This window comes from Panthera leo, chromosome B3 (genome assembly GCF_018350215.1).
Source record: "Panthera leo isolate Ple1 chromosome B3, P.leo_Ple1_pat1.1, whole genome shotgun sequence".
NCBI classification, from domain to species: Eukaryota; Metazoa; Chordata; class Mammalia; order Carnivora; family Felidae; genus Panthera; species Panthera leo.
This window is the reverse complement of record NC_056684.1, coordinates 19,059,923-19,085,524: the sequence shown is the minus strand read 5'-3', so window position 1 is coordinate 19,085,524 and position 25,602 is coordinate 19,059,923. Positions and strand designations below refer to the sequence as shown.

The following is a 25,602-nucleotide window of genomic DNA, read 5'->3' as shown; positions in this document are numbered from 1 at the left end:
GTGACAGGCAGTCTCAAAACATAATGCTGAGTGAAAGACTGATCACAAAATGATTCCGTTTATACGCTGTTGTAATCGATGGGTGAAAAAAAATCAGAATGGTGGTTCCTGGGGGGCAGGGGCAAGCATGAAGTTTACCAGGGCGGGGGCATGAGAAAATTGCTGTTTGTTACTTGTCAAAGCTTATCAAACAGTCTAATGAAGACTTGTGCATTTTGCTCTATATGGATTTTACCCACAAGCACTATAAACAATATTGGACTGTAGTTAATAACACAAGTGCTGAAGATTTTGAGGGTGATGTGTACAGATGCTTGCAACTTTCTTTGAAATGTACTGAAAATATTGGATTGATGGATGGACACAGGGATACAAATACGGGTAGAATGTGAGAGAGCAACTTTAGAAAATGTTAATGGTAGAATTTAGGTAGTGGGTAATGGATGTACATGGTTCAATTCTTTCAACTTCACATTTACGTTTTTTTGCTTGTTTGTTTTTGTAACAAAATGTACAGAAGTGAATCAAAATATCATACCCTAAATGCAGGGCCCACCATATGGCATACTGTGTAAGCGCCACCATCAGGGCAGAAAAATCCTGCTCTGTAGAAAGACAAGGGCTTACAGTAAAGGCGCTTGACACTGTTCAGGGTCTTTACAGCTGATTCTAAACCATGACTTTCACTACTTCAAAGGGACCATTCTGAAAAATCCACGGAAGTGGATAAGCATCACACACCATCTGCATCATTCCCAAAACACCAATGCAAGATTGCTGTGTCTGAGTGGAGATTACTGGGGATCTTTGGTTGTGTATTTTTGTAAAGAGGAATCACAAAACGGCTCAGGGTATAGTGGTTGCACTTGTGAGTAAGACAGCTTTGCTCCCCAACACAAGCTAACTATCCCATTAATTATTTACCATCAGAGACCCTGGGACATCAGAGAGCTGACTGGGAGGAGAAAAGCATGGGCAGGTTGCAAGAAGGAGGTAAAATCAACAGCAGCAACATCCATCGGGAGGGGCACTTAATTATGTCATTGCCCATCTTTCAAAATTAAACAAATATTTCCCTTATCTCTGTAGATTACAAGTGTGAGTGTGTGTGTGTGTGTGTGTGTGTGTGTGTGGTATGTGTGTGTACACAAGCAAATATAAAGTAACCTCTTCTGTTCACGTTAGGAACATAAATAAAAACAGTTCACCTTTGAGCCTCAATTGAGTGACACTGAGAAGGCAGAACCTAGGGTATAGGGTGCATGTCAAATTACAAGGGTGATTTTACTTTAACTTGATTTTTAAATAATGCAGCATATGTGCAGTAAATGATGCAATCGGAACCAAGACTCTTCTCAATTCTATTTATATAATTTTTAACGTTTTGGTGTTTTCAGTTCTGCATCTGATTTTCTTAGGTTGCATGGACAATGCACGTCCACTGTCACTGATGCTGAGGGCTGGGGCGGCAGAGGGGGGGGGTCTGGCACATTCAAATTGTTGGAAAGACATTACAGGAAAAAATCCACTAATGTGCATGCATTTAATTTAATCTGCCAACTTCTCTTAATTTCCTGAAATTATAAAAATAATGGTTAGCATATATTTAAATTGAAAGAAAAAAGACCACAATGCTAATAATTAGTATTAAGGATGCGCTGGGGTGGACTTAATAATGGAATTAGAAAAGATTTTTGTTCTTTATTTCCCCATAATGGAAATAGATGACTATTTTGTTTTAAACCTTAAAGAAATTACACAAGTAATAAAAGAGCACATTCTCACTGAAAAAAAAAAATAATAATACAGAACTTCATGATGTAATAAAGCAGAAGCCTTCCTCCCCACCATCAGACACCTTTCTTGAGGTAAATATTTACTTTCATATTACTTTTCCCCCCAAATACTACAGCTCTGTATTTGACAACTGGTGACTTCTGATTTAAACTTAAAGCGGAGGACTGTATTTACACCACTCAAGATTATTCAGGGATTTGTGCCTGTTAATCAGCCATTGTCCATAATTCTATTCTTCTCTGCAGTAAAATGTGACAGCTCTAAGTATTTTGTTCATACAGATGTAAAGTTCGTATTAAAAATATAAACACCCAAAATGTATCCTATTTCAATAAAATACCAAATAAGTCACTAAAACCACTAGGAAAATAATTGTAGAACATTAGAATGATTCAGTTTCAAAAAAAAATCCCTTTTTGTTCTCTATTGCAATGTCATTATTTTCCTATAGAGCAATGAAAATCCCCTATATATATATATATACATATATATACATATACGTATACATATACATGTATATATATATACATATACATGAATATATACATACTCACATACACTACAAACAGGCATCTCACTTGCTTTTAATGCAAAATTAACATGATAAATATGCTTAATGAAGTCAGTAGACAAATAAAGGAGGAGAAGGGAAAATCAAAAGCACAATTTTGGTTTTTGGTTTGATTTTAGGAATCAATTAATTAGAAGTAGGAGCTAGTGAGGAGAGGCTACAAATAGAGTGGATGGCTAGGGTTATGGATTTGGCCCATGTAGAACTATTCAAGAACACAGGAAACATCTACAGTAAGCTGTGAAATGATAGTGGACATATTCCTGGTTGGTGACAAACAATAATATCAGCATAGCCTGGTATTTAAATGTGCTGGACATGATGCTAATTAAAGTTCAGAATGTGAAGAAGCATTTGGTTAAAACAGTATTTTAGCCTGTGGCATGAGAATATTATTTTGTCCTCGAGAATCACTTTCAATGTAGTACTCTATTTATAAAAGAAATATTTTCAGCAACACTGTGTGCTCTACGTATTCAGCCATTGCTAGGAGAAATGGTTTCGGTTGCCAATAATTCAGGCTCTAAATATCATTTCTGCAATTCAGGTTTTGGAAATGCAGAGTATTCTGACTGTAGGAAAATGAATGGAAATTTTTCTTCTCTTCTATTTTGGGGACATAGTAAAATAGAATTCCATGAATATGATTGAGTGATGTCAACTCTAAAAGCCATATCACTTACACAAAGAGTTCCTCATGAACCTCCCCCCTTAAAGAGAGTCCTCCTTTGTTTGTTGGTTCTGAGTCCGTTAAGGAGAGTCCTAAGGAGAGTCTTTTACCTTTTCTTCTAGAACAACATTTGTTAAGTCATCCCTCCGCACCCAAATATCAGAATAAAATTCTCTCTCTACTGTTTTTCTTCTACAAATCTAGGACAATGGAGAAGTAATACGAAAGTGACTTTAATTCTTTAAGTTCTAAATGTTGGCCTCTCATATATATATTTAATTATGTATAATTATATCAATAATATATATTATATACAATTATATATATTATCGTTATATATATATTATTTTTAATTCTCTCTTCCCCACCAAAGAAAACATGTATGATGGAAAGAGAATGCTGTCTGTCCATTCAAAATCTGTTGCATCCTCTGTATATCCTGGAAAAGACCCTAACATTTTACTTGTACATCTATGGATTTTTTTTATTCCGTTCATCTCTATCAACAGAGTAGCAAAAAGTAAAGACATATCTCTCAACCCATAGTTCACAGCAAAGCACACAAAAGTAAACTTCAGGATGCTACTGACCTGGTCATGATCGCTTACGGACCTTGTCCTGCATCCTTCCCCGAGTCCCTGGGTGGCCAGAGCACTGAGGGCAGGGGCTGTCCCTCTCTGGAGGGGACACCCTCCTGGCTCTGCAGGGGCTCACCTGCTGTAGCCCTGGGTTCACCAACCTTCAGCTGGAAGGATGCTTCTTTCTCTGCAGCTATCACTCTAGGATTTTAGCCTCAGTAGCAGTTTTCGTCTCTGGGTCGTATTACGGTGAAATCCAACCCTTTATTTATTCGGGGAAGATGCAGAGGTTGGGGGATGTGGAGGGTGATGTGACCCCCAGGGTGACCCTCGGTGATAATTCCTCACCAGCTCCAGATGGCTGCTGCTCAGCCCCATCACGCTGGGCCACTTGGATCGACCAGCATCAGAAAAGAAAGCCCAGGCAGCGGTGGCATCCTGGCTCATGGCTCACACAGAACAGCGCTCCGCAATGGACGCTGAGTGTTTCTCGTGCTTCAGAGCCTCACAGCACAGACGCACAGCTTCTCTGAGGATATTCTCACCAAATGGATTTTTGCTAATAAGGGGGGGATGAGCAGTTATATAAACAAACAGCTCACACAAGAGAAAATCACAAGAAAAAGTGCTATTTTCTTTAGAAATAAAAAATACAATTCATCTTAAGATGCCATGTTATGCCCACCGACATGGCGAAAAGTGTAATGAATTCTAACGTGCATTGGCTGGCCAGAGTGTGGTGACATTTGTCACTGTGGGAGGCCTGGCAAATTGTATGACTGTTTCAGAAAGCAATAGCAATACTATATATATAGTATATGTAGCTATATATAGAATACGGTGTTGATGCATTATGCCATATATACATATATATATGTGTGTGTGTATATATATAACATATATAACATGCATTATGCCATATATACATATATATGTGTGTGTGTATATATATATATATATAACATATATAACATGCATTATGCCACATATACATATATATGTGTGTATATATAACATATATAACATGCATTATGCCATATATACGTATATGTGTGTGTATATATAACACATATAACATGCATTATGCCATATATACATATATATATAACATATATAACATATATAACATATATAACATATTCTGGCATACATTATGTCATATATATATAGCAATATATATATTGCATATATATAGCCATATATACATATATATAGCAATATTATATGTGTGTATATGTACATATATAATACATGTATACATATATATGTTATATATATAGCAATATTATATAACAACACCCTATTCTCCTAGGAGTTTATCTGAGGAAATAACATGGCATGCACAAAAAGATACACTCTTAAGCTATGACACTACCTTGCAGAACTACCTACAACAGCAGAGGGAAGAACCTGCTAACCAGGTAAATGGCCGATATCAGGTTTTAGGGAATGGCTTATAGAAAGGCAATGTCTAGGTGCCCTGCACTGACTGCTGCTTGATTTTTGTTATTTAATCAAATGCTCACCGCAGTGCTGTGGGTAGGTGTCATGGCTGCCATTTTACAGATGAAGGGGGCCAGAATACAGACATTGTTCACAGTTATAGAGTTGGCAGGTAGCTGCAAGAGTGGAAGCAGGTCTTTCTGACCCCAGAGTTCATAGAATTCCTGCCACCCTGCTTTCCCATTTAATTCCTGTTGTGGACTGCATGTTTGTATACCCTCAACATCCATGCTTTCATCCTGATCCCCAGGGTGATGGTTTAGGAGGCAGGGTCTTTGGGAGGTGACTGGGTCATGAAGATGGAGCCCCCACAATGGGATTTAGTGGCACAAGTCACAGGAGAGTTTTTTCACAGCTCTCTGCCTAGTGAGGATCCAATAACAAGATGGCTGTCTGCAAACCAGGAAGTGGGCCCTTTCCACAAACAGAATCTGCTGGTGCCTTGACTTTGGACTTCCAGCCTCCAGAAATGTGAGGAATGAATGTCTGTTGTCTAAGTCACCCAGCGTGTGGCAATTTGTTACAGCAGCCTGAGATGACTTTTAAAATAGTGACTCAGGGTAGTTCAAAATGAGCAACTACTATGAGCCATTAAAACATAATAATGAAGACTAATAATAAAAAATACATACATAATATTAAGCTAAAAGTGTAGGACATGGGGCACAGGTTGAGGCATCATTGGTTGACATCATTTGAAAATATGCAGAGTAACAGAATTTAGATTATATGGGATTAAAATGCTTGGAGAAAAAAGGTTTCTAATGTGTACAGTCTATTATTTTTGTTTATAAAAATTCAGTCTGTATATATGACAGTAGCAGATGCCTTCAGCAGGTGCAGTGGATGGAGATTTTTAAAATTTTGTGTTTTCCAATATTGTTTTTTCTTACCAAGCTTGGATTGACTTCGAACTTCAGAAAAAGAAATTTAAAAAGTATATTCAGCCCAAGGGTGACTATTTTCAACCTGGCTTCACAAACCAGTCTTTGATGGCATTATCTAAGCTGAAACAACTCTTTGTCTTGGATATACCAATTGTTTTGGTTCTGGGTAGAGCAAGAAAGTCTCTTGGGACAATAGTCTGTAAGCATGTCACAGATTTCTAAAAGACAAAATAAAATAGTCTAACAATAATAATAATATTTGGTATGCCAGTAATTGGTGCCATTTATTGAGTTCCGCCTGATGTTGTAAGAAACGTCCTCCATACTTCCACCTTCCTGCCAAACCCATGAAGGCAGGGGTTCTATTCACTGTCCTTCATGAGCTGACCAGTGCTCTGAGGGGTCAGAGAGCACAGCTGGGACTTGGACCCTTCAACACCTGCCACCAAAGTCTAACCCCTGACCCTCCCCACCTCCCCCCCACCTCCCCCCACCCCACCCAGGCTGTGTGCTCCCAACCAAACATGGGGTACTTATTTGGAACATAATGTGCTTGGCAAACACATGGAAACTAAAAGGTGAGATGATCCTGTCTCATTAGATGGAAAAACCAGAGAGCAAACGATGGAAGTCAAATTCTCCATGAATTTTCTGCAGCAGCAGAAGAGAAAACCCAGAAACACAGAGCTACAAAGATGAATTCTTTCCTATACTTAGTTCCTCTTCCAAATATTCATTTATTTATTGCTCATTCATTCTAGAAATGTTTAACACCCAGCATATGCTGAGCTAGACCCTGGGACACAGCCTAATGAGACGGAGGGAAGAGCCAGTGTGTGAGGCTGTCTTCTTCCCAGATCTTAAACAGCTACAACAGAAAGCATGCTCGAGAGACAAACGCTGCCCGGGTAAAGAAAGAGGAACCATCCTTCTGGGGAAGTAAAAATCACAGAAGTAAGACAGTTCCTTTGTTTAATACTCCCATAATATAAAATGGCACAATCTGAAGACAGAAAAAGAAAGTGGTCACACTGTGGGGAGGCGATCGTGGGCATACACACTGAGGGCCAGGCCATCCTTTGTCACAGCAACCCAGCTTCTAGGGAACTGACTCTGAGGGAATAATTCTACACATTTAAAGACATTGTGCAAAGGAAAAAAAAAAGTATGCATGAAGATGCTGATTGCGGTATTGTTTCGTAGAGCAAAGAATGGAGGTTATGCCAAGTACCTAATGCATTATAAATGCTTATCATGTTGAACACACAGAGGGACAACGCAACACCACATAGGAAAACTGACAAAAAGGAAAGACTCCAAGAGAATAACGTTGGCTTTCCTTATGTGGTGGCATTTGAGGTGATCCCTTCCCTTTGCTCAGTTTTCCAGTTACTTATGTTACTGCTATAATGGAAAAGTAGTGTTTTAAATATACTTTTCAGGGATGAGCACTGGTGTTATATGTAAATGATGAATAACTAAATTCTACTCCTGAAATCATTATTACACTATATGTTAACTAATTTGGATTTAAATAAAAAAATAAAAAATAAATAAAAATACACTTTCCAGGTTAGCATTGTAAAACTTCTGGCTGACTCCAACTTCCTCTTGGCAAACATGGGCACAGGGGAAGGAAGAAAATATCTCAGTCTAGAAGGAAACTAAGGATGAGGCACCCAGATTCTTTCCAGTGGTGTCTTTTCCCCAAGAACTGTGAACCATGCTAAAACGTGGTGACAGAAATGCCACTCAACTCAGATGAGACGACTTGGGTTCAAGTCCTACCTTCGCTGCTTAATGGCTGCAAGGTTTTGACAAGTATTTATGTCTGAATCTTGTCATCTCTTTTAAAAACAACAACAGGGGCACCTGGGTGGCTCAGTTGGTTGAGCATCTGACTTCAGCTCAGGTCATGATCTCACAGTTCATGAGTTCGAGCCCCACATCAGGCTCTATGCTGACAGCTCAGAGCCTGGAGCCTGCTTCGGATTCTGTGTCTCCCTCTCTCTCTGCTCCCCCCCTACTTGCGCTGTCTCTCTCTCAAAAACAAATAAACATTTAAAAAAACAACAACAACAACAAAATGGCACAGGGAAAAAAAAAACTACTGTGGGGCAGCTGGGTGGTTCAGTTGGTTAAGTGTCCCATTTGAGCTCAGGTCATGATCTCGCGGTTTGTGAGTTCAAGCCTCACGTGGGGCTCTGCACTGACCATGTGGAGCCTGCTTGGGGTTCTCTCTCCTCTCTCTGCTCCTTTCCCACTTGCACTCTCTTTCAAAATAAATAAATGAACTTAAAAAGTTAACAAAAACAAAAACAAAAAACTACTGCAAAATTCGTGACAAAAAAAAAAAATTGGACCAGTACACAAACAGAGTGTTATTTCCAGGGGGTGTGCTCCCCCCCCCTACGCTGCACCCTCATTTCCTCCACGGACCCCAGGCTCCCTCAGCCTTTACTCTGGTGTCTCTCCAACTTGGAAGGAGCTCCTGCCCCTTCCCCATTTATCAAAATTCTCCTTCTGCTTCTAGGCTCAGCACAGACGCTACTCCCCCAGGGAGGACTTGGGCAGGGGGGCTCTCCATGGGCCCCCTTCTCCTTCCTCTACCTGACCAGGACCATCCTCTTGTGATGGGTCTGTCCACCTCCTTTCTGCCCAGAAGTGCCACAGGCTGGGCCCCACTTCCTCAGGGTCGTGGTGCCTAGCACTGAGCCATTCGCACCATAGATGCTCATTAAGAGCTTCTTGGAGTCAATTTGTCCACCGTCCAGAGCTCTCTATGTGTCAGTAGGGGCTTCACCTGTAATCTGGCTCATCTGTAGTATCATTCAGCATGGGCACTGGGGCACAGAATTCTCCTGGTGAAAGAGGAGGAGGACACCTTCAGGTCCTTCTGGATTTACTTTTCATGAACGACTTCCACCTGGCCGTGCTCGCTCCACCCCACCTGCTCCAGTGAGGCCGCTTCAGTGTTCCGACGGTGGGGTTCATGTCAGGTCAAAATGTAGACTGTTTCAAGATAATACTCTGGGGCTTTCCAGCTCATGAAAGTAGCCCAGGACTTAGTCCTACACAGTGGGAGAAGGAGGCCCCAAAACACAGAGAGCCACGTAGAGGAGTGGAAGAGTGGAATGGTCAGGTCACCCAGCTGGGCATCCACATCTACATCACTTCCTTGTGCCTCCTGGAGGTGACAGCGGCAAAGGGTGGTTGTAAGGTCACATGAATGGAAGTATGGAAGCATGGGAATTGCTTAGAACACTACCTGACCCTCAGTGGGCTCTGGATAAATGCTAGCTCTTAAGTATGGCTCTTTGACATGAAGTTAAATGTGGCCTGTGTCTAAAAATTATGAAGTCTGGGGTTCCATCTTATTTCTCAGGCATCTAAGATAAATCATGTGAGTTTAAATGGACAAGTTGGTTGTTTTCTGTACCTTGTTTACTGAGCTCTGGGGCAGACGTGAGTGGGGGCCAGACAGTGGAAGTCATTTCCTCTAGCACCCTTGCTGAACTTTTGGGGGAGCAGGGGTACAGAGGCGCCCCAAATGCCTGGGAATCAACTCCAGACAGGGTAGTATGTGCCAGTGGACACAGCGAGGCCCCTGCACGCTGCCTAGCACACAGCTGAAGCTCAATAAATATGCTAACGGCCAAAATAGGGAGCCCCGATTGTTTACGCAAACAGTGCCCTTATCTAAAAATGCTGCTGAATGAGATCAGCCAAGTTCAAGTAAGTGGCTTTAGAGTTCATTTTGGTTAATAACTCTTCTTTAAAACTTGTCTTATCCCATTAGGGCTGCTCTAACAAAACAGCACAGACTGGATGGCTTATCGACAACAGAATCTTATTTCTTGCAGTTCTGGAGGCTAGAAGTCTGAGACCGGGTGCTAGTGTGGTTGATGAGAACCCTCCTCTGGGTGACTGGCCTCTCATTACATGCTCACATGGCAGAAGGGGCCAGGGAGCTCTGTGGGGTCTCTTCTGTGAGAACACTAATCCTATTCACCCTCGTGACCCAATTGCCGCCCAAAAGCCCCACCTCCTAATACCATCACCTTGGGGGTTAGGTTTCAACATATAAATTTTAGTGGGACACAAACATTCAGACCATGGCAGTGATTTTGCTTAAAAGCATGAGAAATGCCCAAAAATACTCCCATGTAAGAGGTAACCTTACATGGTTATAGTCAATATAGGCAATATAGTTTTTAATCCTGAAGGCAGTGTTCGGAGTTAACCGCTTGGTTAATCACTGTAAAATCCTTGATAGGAAATGATTACTGTGATTCAAAAAAAAGGGGGGGTATTTATTTTTGAGAGAGACAAAAACAGAGCGCCAAGTGGGTAGGAACAGAAAGAGAGGGAGACACAGAATCCGAAGCAGGCTCCAGGCTCTGAGCTGTCAGCACAGAGCCCAATGCGGGGCTCGAACTCACAAGCCATGAGATCATGACCTGAGCTGAAGTTGGATGCTCAACCAACTGAGCCAGCTGGGCACCCAGGCACATTTGGATTTTTCTACTCTTTGGCTATTGTGAATAATGCTGGTATGATTATTTGTGTACAAGTTCTTCCAGTTCTCTTGGGTATATATGTAGGAGTGGAATTGTTGGGCCAGATGGTAACTCTATGTTTAAAATTTTGAGAAACTGCCAAGCCATGTTCCAAAGCGGCTGTACCATTCTACATTCCCACCTGAAACATAGGTTCTAATTCTCCCCATCCTGACCATCACTTAGTGAGAATTGTCCATTTTTTTAATGTTACCTATTTTAGTGGGTATGAAGTGGCGTCCCATTGTGGTTTGGATCAGCATTTCCCAGATGGTTGGTGATGTTGAACATCTTTTCATGTGCTTATTGACCATTTTTACATCTTTTTTGGTATATGTCTATTCAGATCCTTTGCTCATTTGTTGTCATTGTTGACTTGTAAGCAGCCTTTACGTAATCTGGATACAAGCCCTTTACAGGATATACGATTTGAAAATATTTCAACCCATTCAGGGAGTTGTCTTTTCACTTTCTTGACTGATGTCTGTCAAGTATAAAAACTTCTAATTTTTATTAGGTCCAATTTATTTTTTTTCCTTTTGTCACTTGTGATTTTGGTGTCTTATTTAAGAAACCATTGCGTAATCCAAGGTCATGAGATTTAATCCCTTGTTTTCTTTTAAGAGTTTGATAATTTTAGCTCTTACATTTAGGTCTATGATCCATTTTCAATTTTTTTTTTTATATTGTGTAGGTAGGGATCCAACTTTTTTTTTTTTTTTTTTTTTGCATATGGATATCCAGTTGTCTCAGAACCATTTGTTGAAAAGATGATTGTTTTCCCTCTAAATTGTATTAGTAGTGCCCAGGGTGCCTGGGTGGCTCAATTGGTTAAATGTCTGACTTCAGCTCAGCTCATGATCTCACAGTTTGTGAGTTCGAGCCCCACGTCGGGCTTTGTGCTGACAGCTCAGAGCTTGTAGCCTGCTTTGGATTCTGTGTCTCCCTCCCTCTCTGCCCCTCCCCCTTTTTGTGCTCTGCCTCTCTCTCTCAAAAATAAACATTAAAAAAAATTTTTTTTAAGTTGTATTAGTGCCTGTATCAAAACTCATCTGACCATAAATGTACGGGTTTATTTCTGGACTCGTAATTCTATTCCACTGATCTACATGTCTACCCTTACACCAATACCACACAGTCTCGATTACTCTAACTTTGTAGTACATTTTGAAATCAGGCAGTGTTGAATTCTCCAACTTTGTCCTTCTTTTTCACAACTGTTATGGCTATTCTGAATCTCTTGCATTTCCACGTGAATTTTAGGATTGGCTTGTCAATTTCTGTGAATATTTCAGCTGGAATTCTGATAGTAGCTGCACATGTAGATCAATTTTGGGAGTATTGCTATGTTAACATTACTAAGTCTTCCAACCCATGAACACAGGATGGTTAAACTTCTTTCAACTGTGTTTTGTAGTTTTCAGTGTATAAATTTTGCATGTCTTTTGTTACATTTATTCTCAATTGTTTTATTCTTTTTGATGCTATTGTAAATGTGTTTTTTTTTTATTTCATTGTCAGACTTTTCATTGAAAGTATATGTAACTAAAATTGATTTTTACATTTTGATCCTGTATCTTGATAACTTGCTGAGCTGATTAGTTCTAATTTTTTGTAGATTCCTTAGGATGTTCTATATAAAATATTATGTCATCTGCAAATAGAGATAGTTTCACTATTTCCTTTACAATCTGGATGCCTTCTATTTCTTTTCCTTGTTTCATTATCCTGGCTGGCCACTCCAGGATAATGTTGAATAGAAGCTGTGATAGTGGACATCATAGTTTTGTTCTTGATGCGAGAGAGAGAGCATTTAGTCTTTTATAATTACATATGATATTAGTTGTGGACTTTTAACAGATGTCCTTTTTCAGGTTGAGGAAGTGCCCTTTCATTACTGGTTCACTAAATTTTTTATCATCAAAGGGTGTTGGATATTTCCAAATGCTTTTTCTGTGTCTGTTGAGATAATCATGTTTTTTTTTTTTTTCTCCTGTTACTATGATGTATTATATTGATTGATGTTAAACCAGGCTTGCAATCCTTGGACAAACTCCAGTTGGTGATGTTATATAATCCTTTTTATATATTACTGGATTTGGTTTGCTGATATTTAGTTGAGGATTTTTGCATCTGCATTCATAAGAGATATTGGTCTGTAGTCTTCTTTTCCTGTGTTGTCTTTGGTTTTGGTTTTGGGGTAACACTGGGCTCTTAGATCGAACTGGGGAGTGTTCACTCCTCTCCCAGTTTTTGGAAGAGTTTGTGAGGTTGATATTAATTCTTTAAATGTTTAAATGATTTAAATGGTTTAAAAAGCCATCTGGGTCTGGCTTTTCTTTGTGGAGAGTTTTAGGATTACTAATTCAGTGTCTCTACTTATAATTCTGTTTAGATTTTCTATCCCTTCTTGAGCCAATTTAGGCAGCTTGTGTCTTTCTAGGAATTTGTCCACTTCATTTAGCTGATTGAATTTGTTGGTGTACAATTGCTCATAGTATTTTATAAATCTTTTTATTTCTGTACAGTTGGTAGTGATGTCCTCTTTACATCCCCAATATTAGTAATTTCAGCCCTTTCTCTTATTTTTCTTGGCCATTCGAAGTGAAAATTTGCCAATACTGTTGATTTTTTTTTTAATCCAACTTTTGGTTTTACTGATTTTCTCTATTGTTTTTCTAGTCTCTATTTCATTTAATTCTGCTCTAATCTTTGTTCTTCTTTCTGCTTGTTTTGGGTTTGGTCTGTTCTTCCTCCTCTAAGTTTCTTAAGATGGAAGGTTAGTTTATCAATTTCAGATCTTTACTCTTTTTAAATACAGATGATCATAGCTAGAAATTTTCTTCTCAGTACTGCCTAAGGTGCATCTCCTAAGTTTTAGTATGTTGTGTTTTTGTTTTTTTTTTTACCTCAAATATGTTATAATTCCTCTTGTGATTTTTTTTAAAAATATTTTTTAACATTTATTTATCTTTGAGAGAGAGAGAGACAGAGACAGAGCGTGACAGGGGGAGGAGCAGAGAGAGAGGGAGACACAGAATCCGAAGCAGGCTCCAGGCTCTGAGCTGTCAGCACAGAGCCCGATGTGGGGCTCCAACTCACAAACTGAGAGATCATGACCTGAGCCAAAGCTGGACGTTCAACCTACTGAGCCACCCAGGTGCCCTTCTTGTGATTTCTTCTTTAAACTGATTACTTAAAGAGCATGCTGTTTCATTTCCACATATTTGTGAATTTCCCAAATTTTCTTCTGTTATTGAGTTCTAATTTCATCCCATTGTAATCAGAGAACATAGGTTGTATGATTTCAGTCCTTTTAAACTTCTTGAGGCTTGTTTTACAGCCAAACATAAAATTTAAACATGTAAGGAAACCCCCCTCCCACAAAAATCTGTGTGTCCCAAAACACACAAGCAGGGTAAGAAGACAAATGACAAATAAGAAAAAAAAACCTGCAACTTATATCACAGAGACAGGGTCAATATGATGAAACAAGCATGTTCTTGCATTGTTGGAGGGAATGCAAAATAGTGCAGCATTTATGGAAGGGAATTTAACAATACCTGGCAAAATTATATCCGCATTTTCCCTCTTAGCCAACACTCTAGCTTTTAGAAATCTACACCAAAGATTCAATGTCAAAAATGCAAAATGATATCTACACAAGACTATTTACTGCAGCATTGCTGCAGAGGACGCAATGCAGATGTCATAGAGAAATGACTAAATAAACTCTGGGATATGCACAGAAGAGAGTCCTGTGCAGTGGTAAGAAGGAAAGTGAAGTTCTATCCACTCTGGAGTCATCTCCTATTGTTCTATGATTCTCAGGGCATGCTCCTTCTGGGGGTGAGCAGACAACAGTGCAGTCCCCATAACACGATGTGCTGGGTCTGCTCACCCCATCCTGGAGCTAGGAAGACAGAGGCTTGGCCGATGGTGAATGAGACGCTGAACGGTGCCTCCAAGTGGCACCATGCGGTGGGGTAGCTGTGACACTCAGGCCTGGTTTGCTCAGACGATAAAGAGACCTTTGTTCTTGGAAGGAGAGGCCCGCTCTCTTCCTCCCTGTGACTGTGCCCACGGGTCACTCTTCCGAGGACTCTCTTGATGTCTTTCCATAATCTCTGCGCATCCATAAGTACTGATGGTGGGGACAGAACCTCCAAGAGGTGTCCCCACTTTTCCTCCCCACCTCTCAGGCGGAGTCTGAGTGCACCTTCGTTGCAGACACATCCAAACACTAAGGCAAGCTGACTTTGGGGGAAATATTTGGGGATCTCTTGACAGAATGAGCTTAGAGATTGAGCACAGAGACTATATTTTGTGAATTTCTGAGGAAGATCTGGGCAGAGGCGTTTGGGGATTTGGCTGTGTGCTTTAAATGGAATTCCCCACAGATGTCTTGTCAAGAAACTTTAGTAAGGATTTAAGGTGTTTTTTTCATTTTAAGATTGTAGGCTGGAGCTTCCTTGGAATACATCATTGTATTGTGATGACAGAGGCTGCGAAGTGGCTCAGATTTCCCTGGATCTCACATAAATATTCATTTCTCTTCCTTCTCTTCTTCCTCTTCCTCCTCTTCTCCTCCTCCTTCTCTTTCTTCACTTTTTTTTAACAATTAGATTATAATAGGGTTATGTTCTCCAACTTGCTTTTCTGACTTAAAAGTTCTTCTGTATCTGCACATGAAGATCCAGACATTTTATTTCACGGTGGTTCTTTGTCCTCATTGATGGACTTTTAGGGCACTCCTAGTGTCTTTGTAATCCCTTTTCATGCTGTGCTGAACATTCTGTGTGTGTGTTTCTGCTCACCTGTGAACTATATCTTCAGGTTAATTCAGAGCAGCGGATAGATTGAGCTTTAGTTTTTATCAAGATTGTCAATTTGCTCTTCTAAAAGTTGGACCACTTGAACGCTTACTTAGTTATCAACCCAACATCAGTTAAAAATATGAAGAATGGAGGGGCACCTACGTGACTCAGTTGGTTAAGCGTCTGACTTCAGCTCAGGCCGTGATCTCACGGTTCGTGAGTTCGAGCCCCACATCGGGCTCTGTGCTGACAGTGTGGAGCCTGGAGCCTGCTTCGGGTTCTGTGTCTCCCTCCCTCTCTCTCCCTCTCTCTCTCTATCCCTTCACCACTCACACTCTACCTCTCTCTCTCAAAAAATAAACATTAAAAAAATTTTTTTAATATGAAGAATGGAGCAAAAATTATATCCTTGCTATATTAAATAACATCAAACTTTCTGATTTTTCCAGATCTGAAAAGCAAAATAACATCTCATCGTTGGCGTTGGTTTGCATTTTTTCCCATATGAATGACATTCAGCATATTTTCATACACCAACCCACCATTTCTATCTTTTTCAGCAAATAAAAACTCTCTGCTTCTATCTCTTGGTTCATCTGGAAACTGGAGTGTTCTTTTTCCCAATGATCTGCAAGTGCTCTTTATAGTATATGTTGAAAACAGTTTTTACCTGTTTGTTTTTTGTCATTTGAGGAGGCTTTTCCGCAAAATAGTTTCAACTCTTATGTAACCACGTTTATTAGCCTCCTCTATGTTAACTAGGTTTGATGTTTTAGGGAGAAAACGGCCTTCTTCGCTCCAAAATTATTTTTAAGTTATCATATTCCTAGACTTTTAATGGTGTTAATTCTTATGTTTAAATATTTGATTTATCCGAAATTGATTTTGGTCCAGAAGTGAGAAAGCGATGTTATTTCTATCTTATTACCCAATTCACTTTCTTTTCTAGACTGATGTGAAACCTCAAACGGTAAAGCAAAATCAATGTGCGTTTTGGTCACATTTGGTCTGTTTTCGAGTTGCTACTCCGTTCCATCACTCTCTCTCTATAGTCTCCAACCCCTTTCACTACTATGATATAATAAATTCAAACACGTAGTGGAAGGAATCTCCCCTCCTTCTCTCAGCCAACCTCCCCTCCATTTTAATTTTTGTGGCGACTCTCACGTTTATTTTTCCGGGTAAAACATATTCAATTTTGCTCGTGTTTAGGGTACCTGGGTGGCTCAGTCGGGTAAGCATCTGACTTCGGCTCAGGTCATGATCTCACGGTTTATGGGTTCAAGCCCTGTGTCGGGCTCTCTGCTGACAGCTCAGAGCCTGGAGCCTGCTTCAGATTCTGTGTCTCCCTTTCTCTCTGCCCCTCCCCTGCTCACGCTCTGTCTCTCTGTCTGTCTCTCTCTCTCTCTCAAAAATATGCATTAAAAAAACCCATTTTTTAAAAATAAATTTTGTTCGTGTTCTCCCCTCCCCCAATATCCTAATGCTACTGCTCTGAATTACAGAACCAGCTTGTGAAGAATTGGCATATTTACAGTGTTGTCTTCCTTTATAAGAGGAGGGGGTGTCATTTTATTTACTCAAATATGCTTTCTGTCCAAGGCTTGAAGTTTTCCTCAGACGAGCCCTGTATATTTATCATTATTTCCCTGAATATTTTATATTTAATTAATATTAGTTTAATAATTAAATTAAGAACAAAAGTAAAACATTATAGCTCCCTTGAACATTCAACATTTTCATTTCGGTGTTTTGGTACGTTTTTTTTCTTTTCAATTTATTTATTTTTGAGAGAGAGAGAGAGAGAGAGAGAGCGCTCAAGTGTGGGAGGGACAGAGAGAGAGAGTGAGAGAGAGTGAGACACAGAATCCGAACCGGGCTCCACGCTCTGAGCTGTCAGCACAGAGCCCAATGCGGGACTCGAACCCACAAACTGTGAGATCATGACTTGAGCCAAAGTCAGACGCTTAAGCGACTGAGCCACCCAGGCGCCCCTCAGTTTTTTGGTTCTTAAAGTGGATCTCTAGAGGGCATCTATTTATGTGTTAACACTGGATACCATCTAACACAAAGAGCTCCTAGAAACTGAGAAGCAAAAGGTGTGAAGAGGGGGTTCAATAAAAGCAAATATAACCAGGTTTTCCACATGCGAATGCAGGCCGAGCCTCCCTTATTGTAAGAGAAATGCATGTAACACTATATCAAGACACCATTTTCACAGGTCAGACTGGGAAAAACCAAAAGTGTGTGAACAAATACTGTTGCCATGTCTATAGGAAGCAGGCAAGCACATGAGCTGTGGGGGAGGGGGTAACAGGAACAGCTCCTGTGAGGGTGACTGACAGTCCCTGGCAGATTTTTGGAAACATCTACCCCTTGATCCATCACTTTGGGGATTTATTACATGGGTGTGCTTCTGTACATGCAAAGACATTCCAGCATTATTCATTACAGCAAAATACGAGGAACGGCCCAAATGCCTTTTATTATTTTTAACATTTTTTAAATGTTTATTTAATTTTTGAGACAGAGAGAGACAAAGACAGAGACAGAGTATGAGCAGGGCAGGGGCAGAGAGAGAGGGAGACACAGAATCTGAAGCAGGGTCCAGGCTCTGAGCTGTCAGCACGGAGCCCGACGCGGGGCTCAAACCCATGAACCGTGAGACCATGACGGGAGCCGAAGTTGGACGCTCAACAGGCTGAGCCACTCAGGCGCCCCCCAAATGCCTTTTGGAAGAAAGCTATTTAAATAAGTGAGGGACATCTGTGCAATAGAATACTAGGCGGTTGTCAAAAAGAACAATGATGATTGTGATAGCTTTTATGTACAAATGTGTGAAGGCAACAGGCAAGGTACAGATCAGTGGATGTGATCAGCTATGTTCCGTGTGAAAGGAGGAGAAATAGGAATCGGTTTTGCTTGTATACACATAAGGCGATTCTGGAATGACGTAAGAATCTAAGAATTGCAGACCGATACTTAGGGTTCTGGAACCGTGTGATCTGCCTTGAAACAAGCAACGTTTTCTGAATCTTGGCAAAGGGGGAAGAAATGAGGTCATTTGCTCTTCTTTTTCCTCTGCATGTCTTCAGGCAGAGACACACAACCTCAAGTTCACACAACTGAAATTGATTCCAGCTGATTCGCCTCAATACTGGGACTGCCATCTGCCTTCCAAATCCCAAAGCAGGCGTACACCAAAGAGGCAAAACCCAGGATCGGGGCTCCTCGGTGGCTCGCAGAGTTGTGAGTTGGTGTACTTAACGGGTGGGGGTTGGAGGAGAGCCCAACGCGGGATTACAACGTGGCCTCCGAAGAGTTAAAAGCAAAAGCCACAGACACATCTGCGCAGGAGATAATGCTTAACAGAATCGAATGCCGGCAGCCTCTCCCCTTTGCCCTAAGACAGAAACGCTGAGATCTTCAGTCTGAGCAAGGGCTGACTTTCCCGGGAGCCGGGCTCCTCTGTGGCCGGGTTTTTAGTGTGTGGCTCAGTCTGCACCCTGCTGCTCTGTGGTTGTCACCTTCACAGCCTCTTCCTGTATGGAAATGTCCAAGCGCGTAGCTCAAGCTTCTTCAGTGCAGTACAACCTTGGCTGGACGACAATATGGCTCTTTGTTTTTATGAGCGATATCCTCATTATTAAAGCAAGGAGCTCCATGACTCTGTGTAACCGCAAACATCCCAAGAATGCCTGGGCTCCGCCACCATGGCCCCTGGGCCACCGAAACCCGCCTCCCACCTCCGTTCTCGACGCTTCTGTGACCTGTGTTCAAGGAATTCCCTATGGACAGCTTGCGGCTGAACATTCAAGATACTCAAGAATATTAGAATTTTGAGCTTTACTAGGAGTGTTCTTCCATGAGACATACACATTTTGTTAATTGGGCCAAAAAAAAAAAATGCATTGCGAACATGAGACAAGGAAAGATTTTGACGTTAATGAAAAGGTCTTGGATGTAAAACTTTAATTAAACAACCTTTGATTCAATTCCATTTTAAGTAAAACGATTCTATTTTGATGATTAGATTTGAACTCATCACTTTGTAGTTCTACACATATTCGAAAAAGAGGACCGGCCACATTTTAAATCCTGTGCCTTCAAATAAAATCAAAGACTACCCCCTCTTCCATTTTTAAGAACTCCCATATTTTTCATCAATGTTATTATCATTTTCACTCGCAAAAATACAGTCCAGGAGAGGCTAGATAACTTGCCCAACAGGGAAGGAGAAAGAAAACACTAATTGAGGGGCTACGGATCATACAAGCAGTGGATCACATTTGGTGTGGTGCTAAGTGCTCTGCAAATACACTCATGATGCCTGTGTTACCGATGAGGACTAGCGTGTGGAGGGACCAGGATTCGAATCCAGCTCCTTCTGACTGCAAAGCCCACCTTCGTGACACTGTCACTCACTTTTTCCTATAAATCACACATATCAGAGATATCAAGAAGATATCAAAGAGATATAAATAACTTATCAAGAAGACGCTAGAAGAGGGAATTAAGACAGCAGACTGAACCCTGATACAGTCATCAACTCCTGCCCCAATTCCTTGGAGATTTTATAAAAAAAAAAAAAAAAAATTACCACCAAACCATATTAGCATCAGAAAACAAAAAGGAGACCTAAGAGGACAGGAGGTCATGGTGTACAAGTTGGAGGTGGTTTGGGGAGTGCTCCCAGGCTGCCGAGGGTGCACAAAGGAAGTAGGAGGGCCACCAAGGTCACCAGCAGGGGACTGCAGGGAGGGAGAAAGCACAGGTAGAGGGAGCCCCAGCTAGCCTGTGCCAGGCAGTGGAGGGGTCTAGGGTTCTGCCTCTTAAAATTTGTTTTATTTTGGAAGAGAGAGGAAGAGCAGGGGAGGAGGAGAGAGAGAGAGAGAGAGAGAGAGAGAGAGAGAGAGAGAGAGAGAAAGAGAGGGAGGGAGAGAGAGAGGGGGAAACAGAATCCTAATCTGCACTTTCAGTGTAGAGCCCAACATGGGGCTTGGATTCATGAACTGCAAGATCATGAGATCACAACCTGAGCCAAGATCAAGAGTTGGACGCTTAACTGACCAAGCCACCCAGGCGCCCCTCCTTTTCCTTTTTAAAGCTACCTCTTATGTGTCAGATGGGAAGTGTGGAACTCCAGGTGGCAGGTGGCACCCAGGAGGCACATGGAGCTCCCCCAACCCCAGAAGACATGCCCCACATCCACGCCCAGGGAAGCCCACTGCAGCCTCCTTGCCCTTCTCTCCCAGGGCTGGGGTGTCTGATGCTGCATTCACAGACAGCTCCGGGGAGTCCCAGCCACAAAGATCAGCATCCAACGACGCACCCACAAACATTTGAGGAAGATGAACACCATAAGGAGAAGCACCTAGTTTCACCAACCGAGCCAATAAGCAGACGACACGTGAGCAGGAAGAGACCTCCCCACCTCCCACCTCCCACCCCCACACGCAGAAAGTAAAGCTGAATTAACTTCCCTGCTTATAGCCGAGGACCCAGGGCCACTGGAGCACACTGACCACCCAGACAGGAGAAGCTGGGGCATATCTCATCGCAGCCCTCCTCGGGCCTCAGTGTCCCCAAGGGGAAGTGCGCAGCTGACAGTGGCAATGCCTGTACAAGGCAGGGTCTTGCCAGATCTTAAAGCCTGCATTGTTTGCTGCACCCTTACATCACTGCTTGGGGTTGGGCACGGGGAGCTATACAAATAATCCAGTTAAGGGCAAACTTTGGACTCTCCCAGTCCCTGATAAAACAACCACCATCCTCATCCAGGAAGAAAGGACGAGTCCACGCCTGAGCATCTCAAAGCGAAATCTTGGGCTCTGGCTTTCCCGCACTTCAGGGATCCATCCCTACCCAGAACCTGCATTTATAAAACAAGAGCAAGACCTCAGAATGAACATGACTGGCATCTTGGAGAGACATAGATGTGGCATCTATAGAAGGATGTGGCATCTATAAACAAGACTTGACTAAAAAGCTGAGAAATTAACACTAGAAGAGTTGCACTGTAAAACACATGAAATGGAGGGCAGGAAAAGAATGGACAGGGCTGGAGGACACATGGATCATCTGCGAGACCAACCAGAAGGTGCGGCACCCAGACACAAAGGGTACAGACAAAAAAATTAAGAGACACGGAAGATGATGCTCGAAGCTTTCCAAAACGTGTCTGGTAATTATTCCAGAACTACACACTCAAATATATGAGAAGAATGCTCCCACTGAAAAAAGATGAGCTCTCAGAAGTGAGAGGATACTACTCCACAAGTTGGAAAAGGGAAAAGGGAATTTAGAAAAAAAAGAAATAGAAAATAGAAAGAAGAGAAATAAAAAACAGGACCCAGAGAGCTGATTCTTTCAAAAGACTCATGAAACAATCTTATTAGAAGATTGATCAACAAAAAATAAGAGAGGCTGGGGGGGTGAGGAGGGGGGAGGGGGAGGGAGAGAGAGGAAATAGTGTCTGCAATGAGAATGGGGACAAAACTATACAGTAGAGAATTAAATCACGAGATCAGCAGAGGAAGCGGGTTCTTTAAGGAAATGGCAGATGGCAGGAATCAGGCAACAAATTCCAAGCCTGGAATATCTTTTCACATCAGAAAGCAAGACGGTGCTCAAGGACTCTTGGGGTCATGGGAAAAGACAGAAGAACCAACCCAAAAGAGGTTCTACTGGCCAAAGATGAATAATTTTAGCATCAAAAATCAATTAAGTTAAAATTCATGAGCTAATAACGATACTAAGAGAAAGATCCCTCACCGGTAACCTTTGAAAGATACTACTAGGGAATTGACTCATTTTCAGGAAAAGGGATAAATAAATTAAGGCAAAGAATCACACATTTATTTGGACTTTCCCATCACAGAGGTGATGGGAGAAAATCCTTTTAGAGATGGATTTCAGCCAACAGGTGAAGAAGGAATGATAGACTGGAAATATCACCACTTTGCAATCTCGAATGAAGTAACTGATCTAGGCAGTGATCCATGACTAATTAAACTATTAGGTGAAGAGCTGAAAAACCGTTAGGACCTCCGTAATGGATTATCAGAGCAACAACACCCAAAATCACTGAAAAATCTAAACACTGAGGAGAGACAATTAGATATCATTTGACTCCCGCAATGATGCAATAGAAAATATAAACCAACTACCTCGCATTCTTGCCAAAACATCTTACTGAATCTAAGCAGGCCTTTGGATCTATGGAAACACAGAAACAGGAATTTGTGAAGCCACACCCACCAGATGTAATCACCAAGATCTAGACTGTGGGAAACTGCAAATGTGGTTTTATCAACAATTAAATTGCAAGGAAAAAGTAAGTGAGGGAGAAAGGCAGAAATTAAGAACCAAATCACCCAACAGAATGCAGGGACCTTGACTCAAAAAACCGGATTCAGACAAAACAGTGATACAAACACATTATAAGACAATCAAGGGACACTGATATCTGATGTTATTAATGAAACATGTTTTCATTTTTTAAAAATGTATGTAAAATATACTGTGATTTTTTTTTTTGTCTTCTTAACATAGGAAGCCTCGAATTGGGTTCTAAAACAATCTAGAGAGACAGGGAATGGGATATGGAGAGATGGAGGTTTGGCTATGCGTGACAGTTCTGGAAGTTGGAGCTATAGATACAAAGATACTTTTGTAAGGTGTCCAAAATTGTTCATAATATAGAAAATGAAAAATAACTAAGATGAAAACATAACATTTCAAAATTCTGCCTAAGCTAAAGATTTATGAAAAGAAAAACAGCTGTTTTAAATCGAGGCCAAAAAAACTGTGGTTTCTGAGGGGGAAGAAAATCAAGAGGGGGTGCTTTTTTTCCCCTGAGTTTTTTGAAAGAGAAAGGAACTGAAAGACTGAGGGCCAGGGTGGGAGAGAAACTTTTCATTATATTCCCTTTTGTACTTTTTTTTTTTTTTTGAGGGAGAAAGCACATGCGTGAGTGGGGGAGCTGGGCAGAGGGAGGGAGGGAGAGAGAGAGAGAGAGAGAGAGAGAGAGAGAATCTTATGCAGACTCCACACTCAGTATAGAGTCTGACCCAGGGCTCAATCCCATGACCTGGGATCATGACCTGAGCCAAAATCAAGAGTCAGACACTCGACCAACTGAGCCATCTAGGTGTCCCCCATTTTTGCACTTTTGAACTTTATATCAAATGTATGATTTATCTGTGACAAATGAGTAAAATCATTTAAAAATATTTTTGAATCTCAAAGCTACTATGAACTTTATGCTAACATGCTTGAAAATCTAGAGTAAACGGACGGCTACCTAGAAAAACGTATTGCCAAATTTACCTGAAGATGAAATGGAAATTTTAAATAAACGTGTAACCTTTGTTTAGTTTTTTACATGTTGACTTATTTATTTTTGAGAGAGAGAGAGATGTGCCTGCATGTGAATGGGGGAGGGGCAGAGAGGGAAGGAGAGAGAGAATCCCATGCAGGTTCCACAGTCAGCATGGAGTGCGATGCGGGGCTCAATCCCATGACCGCGAGATACAACTTCGAGATCACGACCTGAGCTGATATCAATAGTCAGGCTTCCTGACTGAACCACCCAGCGCCCCAACATATAACCTTTAAAGAAATGGAATCAATGGTAAAACATCTGCCCATAAAAAAAGTACCAGGCAGTGATAGTTTTATAGGCAAAAGGTTTTACCCCGCTTCTTGGAAAACACAGCTCTTATGCTGTACAAACTTAATGTTGGTTGAAAGAGCAAGTTAGCAAAAGACTGGCATGGTATGAAAATACTTACTTAAAAAATTTAAATACAGAAACCATTCTGCGAGGAGCAGCATTGCCAAACGCGACTCTGGTTAGCACCCCCTCCCTGCAGCCATTCCACAAACACAGACAACAAGCCAGTTGAGGGGTGCCCCCTTTTCTCAGCTAAACGGTTGGCGCCCATGCTCAGTTTCCCGTGGGTTCAGGGGCTGAGGCATTGTGACGTGCCATAGCTCTGTCCCATGGCTCGAAGCTGCACAGCCAGCATCACACCTAGCACACCACTGACAGGCTAGCCTTCTGAGAAGGCAGGTCCATGCTAGAACCTCTGCTGGACTGGAACCCACCTCTTTGAAGGCCTGGCATGCCTCCCTAGGAGAGGATGAGAGCCTGGGGACCACATGCAATCCACCTTGCAAAGCCAGGCTTTGTGATTTCCTTTCCCTCAGTGAAGCCTCTTCCTCAACCCAGGCAGATGATGTTGTGGAATTTATGGTGACCCAGGTGGCAGCCCAGAGGGGACTCATCTGGCAGGACAGAAATAACACTACATACTTATGGATATATCTATATCTATCTATATCAATATCTATATATACCTATATAGCAATGTTATAAAACATGGCAAAGGGTTTGAATTATTTTCAAAATAATGGCTACCTTTGGGGGCTGATGGGAGGGCAGAAATCAGGGAGACGCCCAAAGTGGGGGGCTCTAACTACACCTGTCATGTTATACATATGATGCCTCTTTCTTTTCCTCCTCACTTGTAATCCATTATCAAGTTCTGTGGTGTGTTAAAGATGGCCACAAACTTTTTGCTTTTCCTCCCTTTAAGCCGTGGAATCTCTCCCATCCTGTCCGGAACCCGGACTGGCCTTTTCACCTGTTTGAACCAACAGGGGGCAGCAGAAGTGATGAAGAGACAGCACCAGGCCTAACCTTCCGGGAGGCCTGAGAGCTTGTGCTTCTCAACGCCCTCAATCCACCTGCCATGCTGGAAGGAAGCTCAGGCCAAGCGGCTGGATGATGACAAAGCACGTGGAGGGGGAGAAGTCATGCGGAGGAGCACTGAGGTGTCAGTCGTGGGAAGGCTGCCAGAAGAGCCACCCAGCTGTGCCCTGCGGGTTCCCGGCCCACAGAATCCTGGGAAGCCATAAATTGCTGTTGTTTTAAGCCAGTGAATTATGAGTGGCTTGCTGTGTAACAGTAAATACTTAAACAAGTCGTGATAGCTTTCGCTTGGGAACAAATCCTAGGTCCAGCCTCTTCTTCCTGCTCCTGCTCCTGCCCCACCCACCTGGGTCATGCCCCGCCCCCCCATCCCCTAGTTCCCAAATCCAACCGCCAGCTCTAATTACCCTCCGAATAAAATCTGAGCCCCTGTCCTGGCCGGCCAGGAAGGCCCACCTCTCCAGTCCCACCTGACATTTCTAGCACTCTGCTCCAGGCACAC

General features: G+C 41.8%; 1 protein-coding gene and 1 long non-coding RNA gene across 4 annotated transcripts in view; one reads left to right on the top strand and one right to left on the bottom strand.

Moving 5' to 3' along the window:
• The window catches only part of LRRK1 (leucine rich repeat kinase 1), a 148,918-nt gene that overhangs the window by 105,064 nt on the left and 18,252 nt on the right, over positions 1-25,602 (bottom strand). The window lies entirely within an intron of this gene.
• On the top strand, positions 1,841-25,443 carry LOC122221690. Its single transcript, XR_006203400.1, has 3 exons — positions 1,841-1,868; positions 6,768-6,960; positions 24,985-25,443. It is a non-coding gene; the product is annotated as an uncharacterized LOC122221690 (long non-coding RNA).